The sequence below is a fragment of the Uloborus diversus genome, chromosome 1 (assembly GCF_026930045.1).
Source record: "Uloborus diversus isolate 005 chromosome 1, Udiv.v.3.1, whole genome shotgun sequence".
Lineage (NCBI taxonomy): Eukaryota > Metazoa > Arthropoda > Arachnida > Araneae > Uloboridae > Uloborus > Uloborus diversus.
In genome coordinates this window covers 226,791,453-226,804,688 of record NC_072731.1, presented here as the reverse complement: position 1 = coordinate 226,804,688, position 13,236 = coordinate 226,791,453, and the positions used below count along the sequence as shown (strand labels likewise).

At 36.2% G+C, this 13,236-nt stretch overlaps 1 protein-coding gene across 1 annotated transcript in view; it reads right to left on the bottom strand.

Moving 5' to 3' along the window:
- The window catches only part of LOC129225404 (axotactin-like), a 92,571-nt gene extending 81,285 nt beyond the window's left edge, over positions 1 to 11,286 (bottom strand). Inside the window, exon 1 of the mRNA XM_054859917.1 lies at positions 11,215 to 11,286. The gene's annotated coding sequence lies outside the window, so the exon portion shown is untranslated. The remainder of the gene's footprint in view (positions 1 to 11,214) is intronic.
- Positions 11,287 to 13,236: the final 1,950 nt, after the last annotated feature.

The following is a 13,236-nucleotide window of genomic DNA, read 5'->3' as shown; positions in this document are numbered from 1 at the left end:
GGGTAGAATTTTCCGCGTTCTAAACAATTTGTTTCAATGCTCTAACTTAATAAAGGCGGGAGTAACTTGTGTTTTTAGCTCGAACTTTTTTAGGCTCAGCTAAAATTTAGGCACTACTTTCTTCATTAAATCTATCAATAAAAGTGAAGGAATTGTCCCACAGTTTTCTTTTGAACACTATTGGAAAAAACGACATTTTTTACTCCAGATCTCTCTTGACCTGTGGCCGAAAAACTTAGCTTCTATCTTCAAAAAATAAATAAATAAAAGTTACAAGCGTTTTTAAATCAGTTTCAAAAAAAATCTCATATCCATTCAAATTGTTAACCATTTTCGTTCTCATTTTAATTCCTTAAACTTATTTTATTTTGTGTTTCCATGGTTACGCTTTTTAAATTCATCTTTTGCATATTAATTTCTTAAAAGTATTTTAATATCTGTCGTCATTGTTTGGAAGGGTAATTTTGCATGGTGTTTTTTTTTTTCTTTTATTTACACCTGATTGTTGAATATATGTCACTTGACACAATTTTTATTCCCAAGGTAGACCGGGCAAAGCCGGACAACGCAGCTCTTAATATATAAAGATTTAAAAGCTACTGTTAATGTGATTTTATACTTTTTTGTTTGTTTGGAGAAACATATATTATTGCCAAAGAAATAACATCCGCTTCACTCGCAAAAGGGCTGGGTTCCGGTAGCGTAGGGGGAAAGTCCGGTAGCGTGGTCGCTTGGCGCGTTAGGCGCTGAGCAGTTCAGTCTAGAATGGGGTCGTTTCCAAAATTTTTAAAAATATGTTTTTTCCTGAAAGAGGATGCTTAAAAATATAGGATCCGACCATTTTTTAAATAATTTTTTCAAGTTAAATATTTTTAAAAAAATTACTTAAATCGGTGCGCTTTCATTGTTTACGTTTCTGTCGCGTGACATCACAAATTATGAAATGCCATTCAGTGTTGCCATTCACGGAGAAAATCTTTAATTCGCATCTTTACTCACGTGTATTGGCAACGATAGGGTTGATAGCAAGCGTAGAGCGCAATATTTAATTCGCTTCTTGATTATCATAACGTGGAAACGTGGTAGTAAGATGTGCCAAATTGCATCATTTGTGACGTCATAAAGACCACGCCTTGTTTCCAAAATCGTACATTTTTAAAAAATTAATTAAAAAATAACTGTTGGGAAAATGAAATTTTCTGGGTATATGTTATTTTTTTTACTCATTCTCTCAGTTTCAGTGACTAAAAGTAGTACTTTTGGCTGAAGGAAACAATCCCATTATTCTTTTAAAACAACCGTAAATGTAATTCAATTGTTTTGGCGATTTGTTTTGAAAGAAAGGAAACTTTTGATTTGTTTTTATCCGACATCCGAGTGAAATGTAAGACATTTTCTTCTTTTTTTCTGACGATGATTTTTTGAATGTTCCACTGGATTTTTTTTTTTCGTTAGACGGATGGATTATGATAGCGTAGTTGCTGTGCGAGTTTGGCGATAAACAATAGAGTTGCGGAACTATTTTTACATTTGAAAGATATTATTTGATGTCTGTTTGGATTTTTGTTTAGTTGGCGAAATATTTTAAATTGCAGTAAAATCCGCTTCACTCGCTAAATAGAGTTTTAAAGCGACTGTAAATCTAATTTAATGATTTGACGAAAAGTTTTAAATTCTAAAGAAACTTTAATAGTTTTTTTTTTGAAAAGGTGTGTACGAATTTTATACAAAAAAAAAAAAAAAAAAAAAATATGATTTCACATCAGAGAGGGAGGGGGAGTTAATTTTTTTTAATTCAACGGACTTCCATTAGGTTTTTAGCACGGGCATCGCTGTGCGGGTACTGCTAGTTTACTATAGAGAGATAATCAATACTTGAGGAATTTACAATATTAAGAGCTTTTTGATGCTTCAAGACTTCTGTAAAATGAGTGTATCATTTTTCTATATCTCAGAGCCAGACTAACGTAAGAGGGAAAACTTTTGTTTGGCGCATGCAAAGGATGGACTTGCGATCTTTCAACACTGGTAAATAGTTATAGCTTGACCACGAAAAGAAGGCGGATGACCTTGAAGCAAAAACATCATTCGCATTATTTGTAATAGGTTTTGTTATTATTTTGGAATAGATAGGATTAGCGAGACCATGCCTCTTACTATTCGGTGCTTTCTGGCAGATCCTACCTATTACCAATGATACAAATGATGTTTCGCTTCAAGGTCATCCGCCTTCTTTTCGTGGTCAAGCTTTACAAAGGATTTTATTTATTTATTTATTTTTATTTTTTTAAACTACGTTCATATATATGGGTCGATGCAGAATTGGATTCTACATGCAATGCACTAGGTACTGATTTTACTGTACTTAAAAAATGTTTCACATAATTTTTCAGAATGTTATAGTATATTTTGTCAGAATTGTTTGATATTTTATTCACAATTTACATACATATATATTTTCATAAAAACAATATTTGTAAGTTTCATTACAACTTTGTCACCCCCCACTCCCTCCCCTTAAACAAAACACTCACTTCTTTCAAGATAGTCATTTAAATCCGGTCGTTTTACGTAACTGAATTTTTTTATATGATACATTATTCAGTACTTGATATTGTAACTATGCAATGTTAGCATATTCATCAGCACTCGATCTAATTCGTTTTCTTTTGAGGGGAAGTGCGGAGGGGGGGGGGGGTGGTTAGTACAGCTACATTTTCCTATCATTTAACCCTGTCCAGGCCCGACAAGAGGCCATGTCAGCCCAGTTGGAAACTTGGGGCCCGGGCCTTGAGAGGGCCCGTCTCAGGATCGGAGTAGTACAAATTTTAAGTTTTATAGCGGTAAAGGCCCAGTGACCAAACTGACAAGGGGCGCGCCTTGGCTCTCGACGGCGCTGACACTGGCGGTGGAAACAACAAACAATCAAGTTTGCTCATTAAAACCATTACATTAATTTACAGAATTTAAAACATTCAATTTAATAATAAACTTTGAGTCAATTATTTTTCAACTTTCGTTAAGACAGAAGGTGCAGTTTTGTATATTTTTAAGAACTTGGGTTTCATGATAAAATGGATCAAAAGGATCGTCCTACTCACATGGGTGATCTGTTAGTTAAAATAATGCTCATTTAAAGGTTGCTAATTTTACTTGAATCTCTTTTTCAACCGTTCTTCATCCCATATTCCAGCACTTCCTCTCTTAGGTGAATTTTTATATTCCTGTCAACTCTATGGCAGTTCGGCTTTTACAGACATGCCCTTCAATTCAAATATTTGCAGGGGAGAGGGACAACGCGTACATAATCAATAAATACAAATAGAAAAACAACACAAACCACGCCCATTTAAACACAAAAATTCTTTAATTCATGAATTTCCAGGGGGGAATGTGTGCCTCCCCCTTTCCCCCATCCAACGCCCCTTTCCCCGGCGTCTAAATGCCGGCCCCGAATACAGAACTAACATTTTAAAGGTGCACAAAATGCAAGGAACCAAGTTAATGGTTCCCTACAATTAAGCAACAAAACTCAGAGTTTATTAAAGAGAGATAGCTCACCTCAAAAATTAAAAACGACCCATTAATAATCCACCAGGCTACGAATCTCTTTCAGACAAAAACCCAGGACAAAGACCTTTTACAGACGTCCCACTCAGGGTGATCTACAAAAACCCGCTAAATTACAGTAAGATCCAGTTCCATCTCTCTCTTGATTTCGATTCGAATGCACCTCAGCTTCTGCTCCGTTCCGAAGTCCACTCACGAGCCAGGAAGTCCTTTCCACAGATTAACCTTACTTTCGCACCAACCTTCTTTATCTTGCCCAGAAATAAAACTGAAGATCCTATTCTGGGCAGACATGTTTGGACACGGGGAAAATCCCAACTATGCGATGATCCAATGCATTATCTACATACAGTGGCGGCGACTAGGGCAGGGGCGTAGCTAAGGGGGGGGTTTTGGGGACAAAACCCCCCCCGAAACGTTAGTCTCAAAAAAAAAGAGAAAAAGAAGAGAGAAGAGAAAGAAAAAAAAGAAGAAAAGGAAAAAATTCCAAGCGATTATATCTATCTATCTATCTATCTATCTATCTATCTATCTATCTATCTATCTATCTATCTATCTATCTATCTATCTATATATCTATCTATATATCTATCTATATATCTATATATCTATATATCTATCTATATATCTATATATCTATATATCTATATATCTATCTATATATCTATATATCTATCTATCTATATATCTATATATCTATCTATCTATCTATCTATCTATATATCTATCTATCTATCTATCTATATATCTATATATCTATCTATATATCTATCTATATATCTATCTATATATCTATCTATATATCTATCTATATATCTATATATCTATCTATATATCTATATATCTATCTATCTATATATCTATCTATCTATATATCTATCTATATATATATATATATATATGTAAAAGAAGTAACCCCCCCCGAAAGTCGGGTCTAGCTACGCCACTGGACTAGGGGGGCGGGGTTCAACCCCCATCCCACTTTTTATGGTTCATTCATTTACTTTATTTTCCAATGTAAGAACAAAAACTAGAAATTATAAAAAAAGCAGAAATGTTAAAATTTTCAGAACATATAACTATTCGCAACTCCAATACACTAAAGGGTGCACTGCAGCGACTGTCTAATGGCGGATGAAAAAGGTAAAATAAGCAAATGACGTAACTTAAAACTTGTTTTGACGCGTAGGGAATGACAGTAATTTTTTATCGTGTTTGTGGGAAGCTTTCTTTTCTATTCTTCTTAAATTACATTGCATCACAAAATGTCTGAAGCCTGTGATTTACTCCAAAGAAAACACGTGGAATGGAATGTTTTACCTTTTTCTGTAGTACTGTTAATCACCGCAAGGTAGCGTATTTGAGCTCTGGAGTTGCGAATTGGTTTTTACTTAATATATCCGTTTACAAAGCATCATTTAGCACAAGCACTAACTTTTAATTTATGTATTCATTGTTTAGATATTAGTAAATGAATTGTTTTACTTAAACAAACCATACTTGTTTAATGAAATCATTACAAAGTATTTGTGACATCTTTGGGGTAAATAATGTAAGTCTAAAAAGTGTTTTTTTTGGGGGGGGGGGAGTTATTTAGTACATAATTCATCAAAATCTTAAGAAAAACGTGAGTCAAAATTTTACCTTTTGTTGAGCAATCACGATTGCTTATTGTTCTCATTTGACTGTTTTGAATTCCTATCATTTTATTTTCCCACCAGCACCCACTGCCAGCACCACCGTCGCGTCGACCGGCCTCACGATGCTGCTCCTCTTGTGAAAACCGTCTCCAGGTTGCGTCCATATCCTACACGCACACATACACACGCCTACACATACTCACACCTGCGCTCAGACACACACACATTCATGCCTGCGCACAGACACACACAAACACACACTCATGCTTGCACACAGACACAAACACATATGCCTACACACACACACACGAACGCCTACACACACGCGCGTACACACACAGCACTGCATACACAACACGACGGCACACACACGCATACATACACACGCGCCCACACACATGCGCCTATACAAACACACACGCGCATTCATACACACACACGCTCCTGATTGCGAAAAACATAATTTGAACTCCCCCATGACCCTCCCCCTGTATTTGTCACTCGTCATAGTGATCTACCTCCCTAAGGGGTGCCTCGGACTCTAATGTGGTAAAAAAACCGGCTTCTTGTGATAATTACAGTTCTACATCACACCAGTGGCTTAGCCAAAAAATATTTCGTAGAGGGATGCGGTTGAATTTGGGGGAAAGGAGGGGGGGGGGAGTATTTTTTTTTTTTTTTCGATTCTTGTGTTCAAAAAAGGAGATGTTATGCGTTTGGGAGGGGAGGGGTTATATCCCTAAATCTTTTTTCCTTGTTTCCACTATTTTGCATTAAAGGATGCTAGGATGAAAATTTTATTGTTCAACGCATCTTGGAAAAATAGTACAAATTTAAGAACTCAGTGGAGGTGTAGGAATCATTCTATGCCTGAAGAATGCGCTTGATGGTTACCCATGTTTAAAAAACTAGATTTTTCATTGAAGTGATCTTCTCTCTCTCTCTCTTTTTCCCTCATTTTGTTTTAAGAAAATGTTTCGACGTTAGATCTCCCTCTTTTCAAAGCCTTCCGTCCAAATATGTCTGCTCCTGCGGTACGATGCAGACCATAAGCTTCAGGGCAAAACCGTTAATAAGGCGCTTTATCAGTGACGTCATTGTGTTTACATAATGCAGGATGCAGGTGAGTAGAAATGCCAACAAGTAGGCGCAATGATTAGACACTTTTCTCAACTGTGTTGGAGACACTAATTAGGTATTGAATATGCGGCGCGTGCAATTTTAAAGCTGGTTTATTGGAGAAAAACCTTTCTTTGGGCTCTGAGCATAAGTAGTGAAGTATAGGTAAGATGACAATGACCATACGTCCCGTTTTGAACGGGACAGACCCGTTTGCAGGCAGCCTGTTCCGTTGTCCCCGAACATCGTGTCGGGACGCACAAATGCAGTGTTTTGTGAAAGTTAGCCTACTTTAGCCACTTTAAAAAAAAAAAAAAAAAAAAGAAAAAACGAAGAGGAGAAAAAAAAAAAATAAGGCGGAGATCGAGTTAATCACAAAAGGAAAAAATAACAGAAACCAATCGACCAAAGTAAGCATAATCACGCGATTAGTAGATCTGTGTGTAGAAAATGGTTGCCATATCTGGCAAATAATGTTTAAATAAATATTCAAGTGTAGCTGTACAATGAGATCGTTTCCAAAATTTTAAAAGTATTTTTTTCTGAAAGAGCATGCTAAAGAACATAGGATCTGACTTTTTTTAAATAATTTGTTTCAGTTTAATATTAAAAAAAAAAAAAACTTAAATCGGCGCGCTTTCAATGTTTATGCTTCTCTCCAATGACATCACAAATAATGAAATGCCATTCTGTGTTGCCATTTACAGAGCAAAATATTAAATTCGCATCTTTACTCACGTGTATTGGCAACGATATGGTTGATAGCAAGCGTAGAGCGCAATATTTAATTCGCTTCTTGATTATCATAACGTGGAATCGCGGTACAAAGATGCGGCAAAGTTCATCATTATTTGTGAGGTCATCAAGACCATGCCTTGTTTGAAAAATCGGACATTTTAAAAAATTAATTAAAAAATAACTGTTGGGAAAATGAAAGTATTTTCTGGGTCCATGTTATTTTTTTTTTTTTTTTTGCTTATTCTATCAATTTCAGTGACAAAAAGTACTACTTTTGACTGAAAGAAACAATCCCATTGAAACTTTTTAAATTGTCGAAAGGTGGTGCAGTTCTCTCACGGATTGGCTATTTTTGGCTAATTTTAATTTGTATTTCGGCTATTTTTCATCAGACAACCCTGCTCTGAGAGATGGAAACAGAAAACATAAAGTGTCGAAGCTCTCTGATTGGTTTAATTATTGATAGTGATTGACTAAGTGTATTATTATACGCGTGTCATTGAAATTTGAGGCCTTATTCTTCATTTTATTTTAAACTGTTCGTTTCTGTTCTTTGTAATAAGCACAAACCGTTAAACACATTTTTTGCCTTTAATTGACGAGTTGTAGTGTTTGACATTGTTGCAGATTCTCGCTGGTGACAAAATTTATTTTATCTACCAGTTTCTTGGTTCTTAGCTTCAGTGAGATCCCATCTGCCTCCTGCGCAGTTATTCACTGTTCCAGACTGATGAGTCAATAACAAGGACGAAACTGCAGTCTCTGAATGTGATAACAAGGCTGTCGGAATATTGCATTGTTTCTGCCTTAGAACTCATTTAAGGGCGGTAACTTACTAATTAATCCAAAGAGCTCAGCTAGCCAGTTTGTGGCTCGATTGTAGATTTTCTAACAGATATGTTAAGCCCACCAGTAGTTGACACTGCACTAGTAGAATTCAGCTTATAAAGATGAAATAAACTAACAAGAGAAACACAGCCACGAAAAAATCAGTTAAGAAGAAGCTGAAAAGTAAGCATTGCAAATACCATTTTGTAATTTTGTTATTTCTGTACAATTTATAACTTCTCTTGTTAATTAAAGTTTTCTTCACAACACAAATTACTGGTGTTGAAACGACTGGTGGTTTTATCTTACTTGCTTTTTATTTTGCAAAACTAGTCAGTGGTGCGGGACATTCAGAAGATCGGACCCCCTCTGAATTCGAAAGAAAATCCCGTATTTTCTACAAATAGTACACTTTTCACTCCAGAGTCCCCTGTACCTTCCACAGTTTGTAGCTTAACCAGTTGAACGGGGCTCAGAAGACAGCTCTGATTTTTTGAACCAGACCAGAGCAACCCCTGGTCCAGCACCCCCAGAGGTATCGTTTCACTTGAAGGACTTTGCGACCACGAGCATATTTAACGTCCCCTCAGTCATCATTAATGAAGACGGCGGATCTTTGACAAGCAAGGATCGAACCCGGGACCCTTCGGTCACAACTCCAATTGTCAGAACTCTTGCTATTCCCATTGCTATTTATCCGAATTCAGAATTTCAGAGGTAAAAAATAAAATGGAAACGTTCTGCGATTCGGAAAATAATTATTCTGTCCACGCGCCATTCTCTCCATGAAACTAGTCGAATAGTTTACTTTGACCGAGATATTCAAGAGGCAATGACTTTCACATTTAAAGTACTGTACGTACATACTGCCGCGGTAAGCACAAAAGTCGTTTCTGCACTTTTTACCAAAATTGAGTTACAGCCTCCAGGTGTTCTTTTGTAACATAATTTACCAAAATACAATGTTTTAAGATCATTTTTAAATAAGAAATATTTTTTATTCTGAAAAAGTGTCATCTGAATCACGTGTACGGAGAAGTGAAACTTTAAAAGGCAATTGGGTTGTTTCCTCCAGTCAAAAGTCACTGAATTTGATAGAATAAGCAAAAAAAAAAAAAACATGGACCTAGAAAATACATTTATTTTCCCAACAGTTATTTTTTAATTGATTTTTTAAAATGTCCTATTTTTTGAAACAAGGTGTGATCTTGATGACGTCACAAAGGATGCCCTTTGCCGTATCTTCCCTTCTACCGCGATTCCACGTTATGATAAAAAAAGTAATTTAAAAAAAAAAAAAAAAAAAAAACAATCGATTCGGACAGTTGAAGTTCTGTTTTTGGTTAACCTTACGAGTACTTCTCATAAACGATTGCCTAAGTCGAGAGTTTTCGATCATAAAGCAACGAAGAGCATTCGCGCGTTTTCATGGTTCAGAGAACACGACTCTCTGGAAATTTCCTGCAAAAACGTAGAGAAAACAATTTTTATTTGTTTACAAATGTAGAAAAAAATGTTTAGAAAGCGTCGGATGGCGGCATGGGAGAATAAGAACCTATAACTAGTAGTTGCCAACCAGCCAGTGTTTTGATGTCTGGACTGGCTTATTTCAATCATGCCGAAGATGTTATTGGAGAAGTAGACTTTCTATCATGAAAGCTAAACCGGCAATTTCTTTCCAATTTTTCTTTTCAATTTTTTCCAAAAGGGGATTTCTTTTTCTCGCAAATTTACGAACAATGCGTAGCTCATGAGTTTGAAAGGTACACATTATCCTCTCTGTAAAATTTAAAACCGAGAATTTTTACTCTTTTGTAAAAGTGTGTTTTAGTTTTATGTAGTTAGAAAAGAAAAAAAATAGGCCATAAAAAGAAATTACCCATCTAATTGGTCACAATAGGAATGCTTAAATTGTGATTGGTGGTTTTTTTCTTCTGAAAATCACTAAAGTATTTTGCGCGAATTAAAAAAGCAATTTCATTTTAAGAGCTAACATTAGTGATGTGTCACATCGTTAAGAATGTTGATCCGCAAATACGGATCATTCATATTTAGATCCACGGATACGGATTTCAATTTAATACCACCGGTCCCAGTGTAAAATCTACGATGAAAGGTATTCTCGTAAGGGTAAAGGTACAACTTGAAAAATAATTCAATCTATGGCGGAAACATCATCAAGAATATGATTTATTCGTAAAAAAGTTATAAAAGAAAAGGGGAGAATCCGTAAGAAGGGGACGCCGGGAGTAATGAGACAGAAGGAGGGATAGGATAGCGCTGCATTTATGTAGCAGCAAGAGTCCAAAGCTGCAACAACAACTGGACTAGCAAGAAATAATTTTTTTCATTTTATTTCGGCATTAATGTAGCGCTGACCCATTCCTCCCGACTCGGCCCTACCCACAAAATTACTTAGGAGGGAACATCTTTACGAGGGCAAACCAAAAGGTCTTTGCGCCTTTTTTTTTTGTGCCAAAATACGACTGTGAATAAAATGCGAACATATACATTTCCAACTGTGAACATTTCTTAAACCGTACCAGCCGTATCTGCCTTTTGCTCGAATGAGCTGCTATCGGTCAATTAAGATGGTGGTTGTCCTTCAGACGTCCACAGCCTATGAGCACCAAAGTGTTATTCGTTTTCTATGGAGCAAGGGACAAACGCCCATAGCAATTCACCTGGGGAATGCACATGGAAATGCACCACACGTACGGAGAAAAGTGTCTCTCTTTGAGGTGGACAACATGGTTGTCCTCCACGACAATGAAAGCCCAAATGTGGCAGTCCAAACCGGCGCTAACTCCAGTCATTTTACTGGGAGAATCTGGATCTCTCACCTTACAGTCCAGACCTAACCCTTAGTGATTTTCAAGTTTCCGGTCCACTAAAGAAGTTTCTGGCAGGACAGAGATTCACATGTGACACCGACGGACGAGGCGGCCCGACGGTGGTTCCACAGTCAGCCGAAAGAATTCTACCACAGGGGGATCTCTAATTTAGTGCTGCGATGGGACAAATGTCTGAACCGGTGTGGTGACCGATGTGGAGAAATAATGTAAGTGTACGTAGTACATTACGTATATTTATAAATACCTGTATACACCTGCTTTTGGCGAATATAAAATAGGCGCAAAGACTTTTTGATTCGCCCTCGTACAAATGGAAAGCAAACAATTTAGTCTCACCTTTTTCGTAGAATGCTTAGAAAAACCCAAAATGAGGAATAATACAACCCCCAAATCAACAAAAATTCACTGTTTAATTGCTGAAATAGTACCTAAAAATGGTACACGGATACAGAACTTTATTTTACCTCGGATATCCGCGGATATGGATATTCAGCACATCACTGGACAAAATGCTATTTTAATCAAATCAAACCCGTGCAAGACAAAGCTGTGACTTTGTGTTATACTTATATTTTAAATACAACTCGTTTCAATTAACGAGACAGAACGGCGACTCGAATTATTCAGTTTCTCCAAGAAACGAATTCAGATAAACCAAAGGGGGAAAAACATATCTGTAATAAGATAAAAGGTAGAGATAATGAATGAAGCTTTTTCCATGAAAAATGGGGTAAAACACATTTATGTTTACGAATAAATGATTCGTTTTATCATTTAAAAAATGATACCTAGAAGAATGATAATAAAGGTAGTTGAAAAAAAGAGATTACATTGAATTACTACTCTTTTTTCGTCTGCTTCAAAAGGCTGTTTCTAGTTTTATTCGATAACTGGCAGTACCCGCACGGCTTTGCCAACGGCAGAGAATTAAAAAGCCATTTGGTTTACCTGTATATTTACAAATAATGGATGATGAATTTCTCGCCAATGTGCTACGTTAATTTGCTTGCCCACGTTATGGTAATTTGTTCGTCCAAGCTATGGTAACTTGCTCTTCCAGGTCATGGTAATTTACTCGTCCATGTTATGATAATTTGTACGGAAAAATGTTCTTAAAATTGGAATAGAAAAAGTACAAAATCGAATTTTCAAAAAATCACTTCGAGGTACACACCCTCATGCTACAAACTAATTCTGTGCCAAATATCATGAAAATTGGCCGAATGATCTAGGCGCAATGCGCATGACAGGCATCCAGAGACACAGATATCCAAAGACACAGACTTACACTTACAGCTTTATTATTAGTAAAGATATTCTAAAGGAGATGATTAGACTTTTATATTTCAAAAATAAATTTAAACCTTTTTTAGCGATTTCCCTCGACGGTTCAGCACTACAGGGTGTTAACAAAGTATTGCATAACACTGATAAATAAAATTCTTAAAAGAAAAAAAAACAGCTTCACATTTGAACATACAGTAATTTCTTTTTTTTTCCCCTTCTTATTTTGATATTAGTGGCACACGTACGGCTTTGCCCGTAGTAGAAAATTAAAAGGTCATTTGGTTCGCCTGTATATTTATTAAAAATAACTAGCTGAGTCGCACGAAGCATTCACGCTCAACGGAAGGAATTCAAAAATCTGGTTCATTTTTTAAAAATAGGTAATAATAGCAAAAATGTCTTGTTCGTTTATTTTTCGTAGATAGCGGTGAAATTTTTTTTTTCAAAATGACGTCTTACTTTCGAAATTTATTGAATAGCCTTCGAGTTATTAGCAGAACGCTGTTAGAAGTTGAGCAAATGGCCTTACATCTCGGGCTTGCTATGCAATAAAGCAATACGTAATAAGGCAATAAAATAAACTGAAACCGATGCCTGTATTTAGTTAAAATATGTTAAAAAAGTAATACTGCAATTCACCATAGTAAAGTTAATGACTTATGTCCTGATTTTAACAACAACAGAACTGTGGCCAAGAATCCTGCAACGAGTTTAGATTATTTAGTTACTAGCCGCCTGCGGCGACCAGCCGGTCCGCTTTCTTACGCCATTCGCCTTTCTATGCATGCAGCCACCTACGGCGGCTGTTTGGCTAACTTGTCATTTAAATTTTTACTTCAAGTTTGCCGACTTCGGCGGCTGTTTAAATAAATTTGGCGGCAGTATTAATCAATATATCTCTATCTTTTGTTGTGCCATTCACATTTTTACGCCAAGATTGCCGCCTTTGGCGGCTATCTACCTTTACGATCTATCTCTAAATTTTATTATCCATCTCTATTTATTTTAACCTCCCCGCCCATTTCCTGATAAAAACAAAGATCACTCAAAAAAAAAAAAAAAAAACACCACCTTTTTTTTTTATTTAAGTAGAGCGAAAAAAAAAAGTTATCTTCAAAATTCCCCATAGTGTGCAAAAAGTAGCGTTTGACAAAGAAAAAAAAAACTCTGTTATTATTGAATTAAATGTGCATAACTAT